Source organism: Triticum aestivum, chromosome 5B (assembly GCF_018294505.1).
Source record: "Triticum aestivum cultivar Chinese Spring chromosome 5B, IWGSC CS RefSeq v2.1, whole genome shotgun sequence".
In the NCBI taxonomy this organism is placed as follows: domain Eukaryota; kingdom Viridiplantae; phylum Streptophyta; class Magnoliopsida; order Poales; family Poaceae; genus Triticum; species Triticum aestivum.
The window spans coordinates 477,019,115-477,028,127 of record NC_057807.1 but is presented as its reverse complement, the minus strand read 5'-3'; the positions used below and the strand labels follow the sequence as shown (position 1 = coordinate 477,028,127).

At 43.4% G+C, this 9,013-nt stretch overlaps 1 long non-coding RNA gene across 6 annotated transcripts; it reads right to left on the bottom strand.

The window, feature by feature from the left end:
* Positions 1 to 230: 230 nt before the first annotated feature.
* Positions 231 to 2,984, bottom strand: LOC123112600 (uncharacterized). Of its 6 annotated transcripts, none has more exons than XR_006455600.1 (4): positions 2,575 to 2,984; positions 2,394 to 2,499; positions 1,230 to 1,730; positions 231 to 541 (listed from the first exon to the last, which is right to left on the bottom strand). It is a non-coding gene; the product is annotated as an uncharacterized lncRNA (long non-coding RNA). The 6 variants fall into 6 exon arrangements; XR_006455601.1 differs by having other exon boundaries at positions 1,279 to 1,730; XR_006455599.1 differs by having other exon boundaries at positions 1,612 to 1,730; positions 2,575 to 2,971.
* Between the last annotated feature and the right edge of the window lie 6,029 nt (positions 2,985 to 9,013).

Below are 9,013 nucleotides of genomic sequence, written 5' to 3'. Positions count from 1 at the left end.
CCTCTCCCACCACGGGGAGGCCCCCCACGTGAGTTTGGAGATGAGGGGCAGGGGAGGGAATCCCGTTCAGAAAATTGTCAGAAAAGTATCAAATTTCTTGTAAAACATTATAATATTCAAAAGCCATGAAAAATAACAGTCTTTTTTACAAAAATATTATATTAGTTCAAAAGTAACTAATTTTTTTCTCTATTTCATTGCAAACTTCAGGAATGACAAAGAAAAAACAAAAAAACAGGAAACAAGCATAAACAGTAAAAAAATAAAACACTTCAATCCACATCAAACACGCTGACCATAAGTTATACATGTTCAGTCGCACAAATAACGACACTGCGAATAAATTTAGCGTGCTAATCATGGTTTAACAGCGGAAATGCTAACTAAGGTAGAAATCCAGCAAGAATAATCATTTAGTTCCATTATTAACATGTATCTGTGTAAATCATCCATGCCAAAATGTGTTGCTGCTGGGATAGTCACTACTGAAACTTCCAAGATCAACTTCTTTGAACAATTTCATTGACTAGCTTTAGGAAACCTGCAAAGCAAAAAACAACAACGTAGTCACTATACAATATAAATTTTAAACTATATATAAGCACATATATTTATTTATATCCATGTTCCCAATGAAATAGATGCAAACGTAATAAGCACACACCTATTTGTGTTCTTATATGTATAATATTGTTCTCTTTAATTCCTAGATGACCACGGCATGAAAGCCATCATTTCGCAAGAAACGAATGTTAGACTGAAACTAGTTTGAAAATAGCCTTTTGAGCTTTTCGATTGTATAAAAAATATTCCAATTGTAATATTGTATAATGTTCAGAATAATATGCACCGGATGGCACTAATGACAAGCTCGTCACAGCTTTTCTCCTCGATATTGTATTATGTTTAAAGGATTACTACTAACCAACTGCTTCGCTTTGTATAATCTCGTCATGAAACTAAATTCACTGAATTTATTCAAAGCTGCAACTGAAAAACGGGCTCAGAGAAGGACATTGGTATACGATAACTGAAGGTATCAGCTAATGAAAAATGAGCTACAACTGGAAAAAATTCCATCCCACAAGCGATCAGAGTGGACGCCAGAATCGCTCCTGGCGACTACCTACTCTAGCTAAACTTGCTAATAGATTGACTGAAGAAAGACTGAAACTGAAAACTAGACACTAGCTAAAAACGCTGCATGGCAGCAAAACAGAAGTGCCTACCATGGCAGAGAAATATACTAGGTGCGGACTTGGGTTTATTCCAACATACGGCAAGTTCATGGTCGTCTCCGTCGGCTGCGGGCTGAACCCGAAAGAGAGCTACAGCGCCAAGGACGCCGCCAAGTGGGGGATCCTGAACTGAATCGTCAAGGATGGCATTGCCCCCATCGTCGACACGTTCAATGCCACCAGCGCCGACATGGTAATTCCACAAAGAAAAACTGACAAGAGCATGAACTCATTTGTATACACCCTCTGTTTTCTCCACAAGATATTCATCTACTTATAGTTAGCATGTGCAAATTCATGAACAAATTGTAAAATGCCCAATGGAAGAAAACATAAAACTGCACCTCTAAATTGGTACTTCAAAATTACATACCTTATGTTTTCTCCTTGGTAGCAATTTTCTCCTTCAATCAGTAAAGGCCATTTTCTAACAGTATATTAGTAATTGATGACTTAACAGCACTGCATCGATAATACTATCAATTGGCTTTGCTGCAATCACATTATAAGTCAAAATTCTTTACAAAAAGATAATATCAATTCAGAAGTCAAAATATTTATTAGCACATATTCTTATTTATATGCATCTTTCGCAAACAAACAGATCCAAACATAATAAGATGTTGTTCTCTCTTTGAATAATCTGCAGGAAAACTCAAAATCTTAATAGCACATGGTTTCATCTTTTAATTACTTTGCCACTAACATACTTTTTACAAATAAAGCTTGAAATTAAGACAACAATAGATCAACTCAATGGCGTACGCAAAAAGTGTAAAATGGATAGAGATAATGGAGTGAATGTCCCCTTGGGTCCATAGAGTTTAAACCGAAGGCCAATTATCAAGATTACATATGCTCAAACCTTGGTTCCATATCTTGGTACAAAAGGGAAGAACTTGAATGAGAGTAATTTTAAACTGAACAGTTACCATGATACTAATGCTACTTCCATCAGCGCAATTGAATTCCAATAACTGGTATGTTTATGCTACACCGTTATTATAAGCAAGACAAGCATACTTCAGGTTATCCTAAAGATTCTAAGTTAAAATTAGGACAAAGCTAGTACAGGCTGAGTAGTCCCCTTCAGAAATATACTAGAACATTGTGTGTATATTAGCATCACAAGGAGGTAGATGTGGTTGTGCTCACTTGTGAGGCCATGATAGTTAGGTAGAAACACTACTGCAAACGATGGATGTTCTTTCGTATTGGTTCTTGTGATACAAAACTCAAACAGGAGAGAGGGCTCTTGGATCTGTACAGGCGCAAGTTAGTGCGTGTAGCAGGTTAGGAAAAAATGGTGGGTGGAAGAGGAGGAGTAGGGGATAACCTTGGACGAAGAGGAGCATGATCTCCTGGCCGTCGTCGTCATCGGAAGGTGAAGATCTTGGGGGCGGAGACGAGATCCGGGAAGTAGTAGGATGGCGACCCCGGCCCCGTCACCCCATCCGGAGGGGCAGAGCGTCGAAGGGAGGAGGGCAGGGGGCGTCGCAGTCGCCGGTCGGAGGAGGCAGGAGCGGTGGACGGAGGCAGACCAGAGCGGTGGACGGAGGAGGTTTTCCAGTCGCCGCCGCCGCCAGTCGTTCACGAGTGCGAGACAGAACGAGCGAGGGTTTCCTCCCCGACGTCTGCACTCGTGGGAGCCTTTCCCGGGGAAAGGCCGGGGAAAGGCCAGGGGTACTCCTTCCTTGTGGGCGTCCAAACGTGATCGTGAGAATTCCGGGGTTTATTCTGTCCGTGGTTTGTCGGCCCGGGGAAAAGGCAGGGATCCCGGGGGGATTCGGTGAAACCAAACGAGGCCTTAGTAGGCTGGTTTGCCCCTTCCAATTTGGCCCATGAGGCCCTCCAACACTTGCCGGGGCTTCGAAACACCTTTCAGTCATACTGGCCATAGTCTGATACCCCCGGAACACTTCCGGACTCCAATACCCTTCGTCTAATATATCGATCTTCACTGCTGGACCATTCCGGAACTCCTGTGATGTCCGGGATCACGTCCGGGACTCCGAACTACCTTCGGTAACCACATACTATTTTTCATAACAACTCTAGCGTCACCGAACCTTAAGTGTGTAGACCCTACGGATTCGGGAACCATGCAGACATGACCGAGACGTTCTCCGGCCAATAACCAACAGCGGGATCTAGATACCCATGTTGGCTCCCACATGTTCCATAATGATCTCATCGGATGAACCACGATGTCGAGGATTCAATCAATCCCGTATACAATTCCCTTTGTCCATTGGTATGTTATTTGCCCGAGATTCGATCGGCGGTATCCATATACCTTGTTCAATCTCGTTACCGGCAAGTCTCTTTACTCGTTCCATAATGCATGATCCCGTGACTAACTACTTAGTCACATTGAGCTCATTATGATGATGCATTACCGAGTGGGCCCAGAGATACCTATCCATCATACGGAGTGACAAATCCCAGTCTCGATTCGTGCCAACCCAACAGACACTTTCGAAGATACCTGTAGTGCACATTTATAGCCATCCAGTTACGTTGTGACGTTTGGTACACCCAAAGCATTCCTGCGGTATCCGGGAGTTGCACAATCTCATGGTCTAAGGAAATGATACTTGACATTAGAAAAGCTCATAGCAAACGAACTACACGATCTTGTGCTATGCTTAGGATTGGGTCTTGTCCATCACATCATTCTCCTAATAATGTGATCCCGCTATCAATGACATCCAATGTCCATGGTCAGAAAACCATAACCATCTATTGATCAACAAGCTAGTCAACTAGAGGCTCACTAGGGACATGTTGTGATCTATGTATTCACACATGTATTACGGTTTCCAGTTAATACAATTATAGCATGAACAATAGACAATTATCATGAACAAGGAAATACAATAATAACCATTTTATTATTGCCTCTAGGGCATATTTCCAACAAAAGGCACTAGCGATGACGCCGTCTTGGGCTCCACGGTGACCTCCATCCTGCCGCTCTGCTGGTCTTGGTCTTGTTGCACTGAAATGGCAACCTTTGCCTGATGCCTCGGTACTCCACGCCTGTGCTTGCCCCCTTTGCACAAAAGAGGAAACAAGGACGTTGCGTAGGCTGGCGCCCGCCTAGTCTCAATCGTCATGGCTTGCGTCATGAGCACCTCGCGAGGTACCCCGCCTTGATCTCTCCGCCTCCTCGCAAGCCTTCCTGGCGAGGCCGTTCCTGATGAAGCCTTGCGTCGTCCGCCCCGCGAGGCTTGGCCCCTCGCTAGGGTCTTGAGTCTTGTGCTGATGAAGATGGTCCGTACTGGGGCACCACTTGAGCCACGCCGCAGGCCGCAGGCAGGCAAGTCTGGGGACCCCCGTTCCCAGAACGCCGACAGTTAATTTATCGGCCATTTGCAAAGATATTTTAGTAGGTGTCAACTTATTCAATTCAAGTCTATGATATAAAGAGAGAGGCATAACACTAACACCGGCTCCAAGATCACATAAAGCAGCTTTAACATAGTTTTTTTAATGGAGCATGGTATAGTTGGTACTCCTGGATCTCCTAGTTTCTTAGGTATTTCACCCTTAAAAGTATAATTAGCAAGCATGGTGGAAATTTCAGCTTCTGGTATCTTTCTTTTATTTGTAACAATATCTTTCATGTACTTAGCATAAGGATTCATTTTAAGCATATCAGTCAAACGCATACGCAAAAAGATAGGTCTAATCATTTCAGCAAAGCGCTCAAAATCCTCATCATCCTTTTTCTTGGATGGTTTAGGAGTAAAAGGCATGGGTTTCTGAACCCATGGTTCTGTTTCTTTACCTTGCTTTCTAGCAATGAAGTCTCTCTTATCATAACATTGATTCTTTGATTGTGGGTTATCAAGATCAACAGCAGGTTCAATCTCTACATCATTGTTATTATTAGGTTGAGCATCAACATGAACATTATCATTAACATTATCACTAGGTTCATGTTCATCACCAGATTGTGTTTCAGCATCAGAAATAGAAATATCATTGGGATTCTCGAGTGTGTCTACAACAGGTTCACTAGAAGCATGCAAAGTCCTATCATTTTACTTCTTTTTAGAAGGACTAGGTGCATCAACATTATTTCTCTGAGAATCTTGCTCAATTCTCTTAGGGTGGCCCTCAGGATACAAAGGTTCCTGAGTCATTTTACCACCTCTAGTCATAACTCTAACAGCATTATCATTTTTCTTATTATTTAATTCATTGAGCAAATCATTTTGAGCTTTAAGCACGTGTTCTACTTGAGTGGTAACCATGGAAGCATGTTTACTAATGATCTTAAGTTCACCCTTAACTCTAGACATATAATCACTCAAGTGTCCAATCATATAAGCATTACTTTTCAATTGTGTACCAACATAAGCATTGAAATTTTCTTGTTTAGCCATAAAGTCATCAAACTCATCCAAGCATTGGCTAGCAAACTTAGTAGATGGGACTTCAACTTTATCATATCTATAGAGAGAATTTACCTTTACTACCTGTGTCGGGTTATCAAGACCATGTATTTCTTCAATAGGTGGTATATTAAGGCTATGTATTTCTTTAACAGGAGGTAAATTCTTAACATCTTCGGCTTTAATACCTTTTTCTTTCATAGATTTCTTTGCCTCTTGCATATCTTCTGGACTGAGAAATAGAACACCTATTTTCTTCGGAGTTAGCTTAGGAGTTGGTTCAGGAAGTGTCCAATTGTTTTCATTACTCAATATATTATTCAATAACAATTTAGCTTGATCAACAGTTCTTTCCCTGAAAACACAACCAGCACAACTATCCAGGTGGTCTCTGGAAGCATCGATTAGTCCATTATAAAAGATATCAAGTATTTCATTTTTCTTGAGAGGATGATCAGGCAAAGCATTAAGTAATTGGAGAAGCCTCCCCCAAGCTTGTGGGAGACTCTCTTCTTCAATTTGCACAAAATTATATATTTCCCTTAAAGCAGCTTGTTTCTTATGAGCTGGGAAATATTTAGCAGAGAAGTAATAAATCATATCCTGGGGACTACGCACACAACCAGGATCAAGAGAATTAAACCAAATTTAGCATCACCCTTCAATGAGAACGGAAATGACTTAAGGATATAACAGTAGCGAGTTCTCTTGTTATTAGTGAACAGGGTGGCTATATCATTCAATTTAGTAAGATGTGCCACAACAGTTTTAGATTCATAGCCATAAAAAGAATCAGATTCAACCAAAGTAATTATCTCAGGATCGACAGAAAAATCTTAATCCTTATCGGTAACACAGATAGGTGAAGTAGCAAAAGCAGGGTCATATTTCATTCTAGCATTCAGAGACTTTTCTTTAAGCTTAGCTAGTAACTTCTTAAGATCAGATCTATCATTGCAAGCAAGAAAATCTCTAGCGGTTTCTTCATCCATAACTGTGACGCCCCCGATTCAATCGTACACTAATCATGCACGCAAACGTGTACGATCGGGATCAGGGACTCACGGGAAGATATCACAACACAACTCTAAAACATAAATAAGTCATACAAGCATCATAATACAAGCCAGGGGCCTCGAGGGCTCGAATACAAGTGCTCGATCATAGACGAGTCAGCGGAAGCAACAATATCTTAGTACAGACATAAGTTAAACAAGTTGCCTTAAGAAGGCTAGCACAAACTGGGATACAGATCGAAAGAGGCGCAGGCCTCCTGCCTGGGATCCTCCTAACTACTCCAGGTCGTCGTCAGCGGGCTGCACGTAGTAGTAGGCACCTCCGGTGTAGTAGGGGTCGTTGTCGACGGTGGCGTCTGGCTCCTGGACTCCAGCATCTGGTTGCGACAACCAGAAAGAAAGGAAGGGGGGAAAAGGGGGGAGAAAGCAACCGTGAGTACTCATCCAAAGTACTCGCAAGCAAGGAACTACACTACATATGCATGGGTATATGTGTAAGGAGGCCATATCGGTGGACTGAACTGCAGAATGCCAGAAAAAAGGGGGATAGCTAGTCCTATCGAAGACTACGCTTCTGGCAGCCTCCGCCTCGCAGCACGTAGAAAAGAGTAGATTGAAGTCCTCCAAGTAGCATCTCCGAGTAGCATCTCCAGTAGCATCGCATAGCATAATCCTACCCGGCGATCCCCTCCTCATATCCCTGGGGGAGAGCGACCACCGGTTGTATCTGGCACTTGGAAGGGTGTGTTTTATTATGTATCCGGTTCTAGTTGTCATAAGGTCAAGGTACAACTCCAAGTCGTCCTGTTACCGAAGATCACGGCTATTCGAATAGATTAACTTCCCTGCAGGGGTGCACCACATAACCCAACACGCTTGATCCCATTTGGCCGGACACACTTTCCTGGGTCATGCCCGGCCGCGGAAGATCAACACGTCACAGCCCCACCTAGGCAAAATAGAGAGGCCAGCACGCCGGTCTAAACCTAAGCGCACAGGGGTCTGGGCCCATCACCCATAGCACACCTGCACGTTGCGTGGGCGGCCGGAAGCAGAACTAGCCCCCTTAATACAAGAGCAGGCTTACGTTCCAATCCGGCGTGCGCCGCTCCGTCGCTGACGTCTGAAGTGCTTCGGCTGATACCACGACGTCGGGATACCCATAACTACTCCCGCGTAGATGGTTAGTGCGTATAGGCTCGTAGCCAACTCAGATCAAATACCAAGATCTCGTTAAGCGTGTTAAGTATCCGCGAACGCCGAACAGGGCTAGGCCCACCTGTCTCCTAGGTGGTCTCAACCTGCCCTGTCGCTCCGCCACAAAGTAACAGTCGGGGGCCGTCGGGAACTCAGGCCCACCACTACCTGGATGGAGCCACCTGCCCCTTCAGCCCCCATCTCCAAACAGTATCACCAGTAATGTAACAGTGTAAAATATATAGTATATGCCCGTGATCACCTCCCGAAGTGATCACAGCCCAGTAGTATAGCATGGCAGACGGACAAGAGTGTAGGGCCACTGATGGAACACTAGCATCCTATACTAAGCATTTAGGATTGCGGGTAAGGTATCAATGACTGTAGCAGCAATGACAGGCTATGCATCAGAATAGGATTAACGGAAAGCAGTAACATGCTACACTACTCTAATGCAAGCAGTATAGAGAAGAGTAGGCGATATCTGGTGATCAAGGGGGGGGGCTTGCCTGGTTGCTCTGGCAAGAGAGAGGGGTCGTCAACTCCGTAGTCGAACTGGTCAGCAGCAGCGTCGGTCTCGTAGTCTACCGGAGAGAAGAGGGGGAAGAAATAATGAATACAGAGCAAACAAATCATCACAAAATATAACAAGGCAATACGCGGTGTTCGGTGTGCCCTAACGCGGTAGTAGGTGATACCGGTGAAGGGGGCAAAACATCCGGGAAAGTATTCCCGGTGTTTCGTGTTTTCGGGCAGAGGAGCCGGAGGGGGAAAGTTGCGAGTTCGATAGGTTAGGGGTGTGTGGCGGACGAACGGGTTGCGTATCCGGATTCGTCTCGTCGTTCTGAGCAACTTTCATGTTGAAAATATTTTAATCCGAGTTACGGATTAAAAGATATGATTTTTAAAAGATTTTAACAATTTTGGAATTTAATTATTTATTTAATTAATTCGAAAAAATGTATTTATGACGTCAGCATGATGTCATGCTGACGTCAGCAGTCAACAGGGGTTGACTGAGTCAACCCTGACAGGTGGGTCCCGTTCGTCATACACTGTTAACTAATTAACCTAATTAAGTTTAATTAACAGTAGTTAATTAGGTTAATTAGTTATTAGGTTAATTAACCAGGATTAATTAGATTAATTATTTACTTAA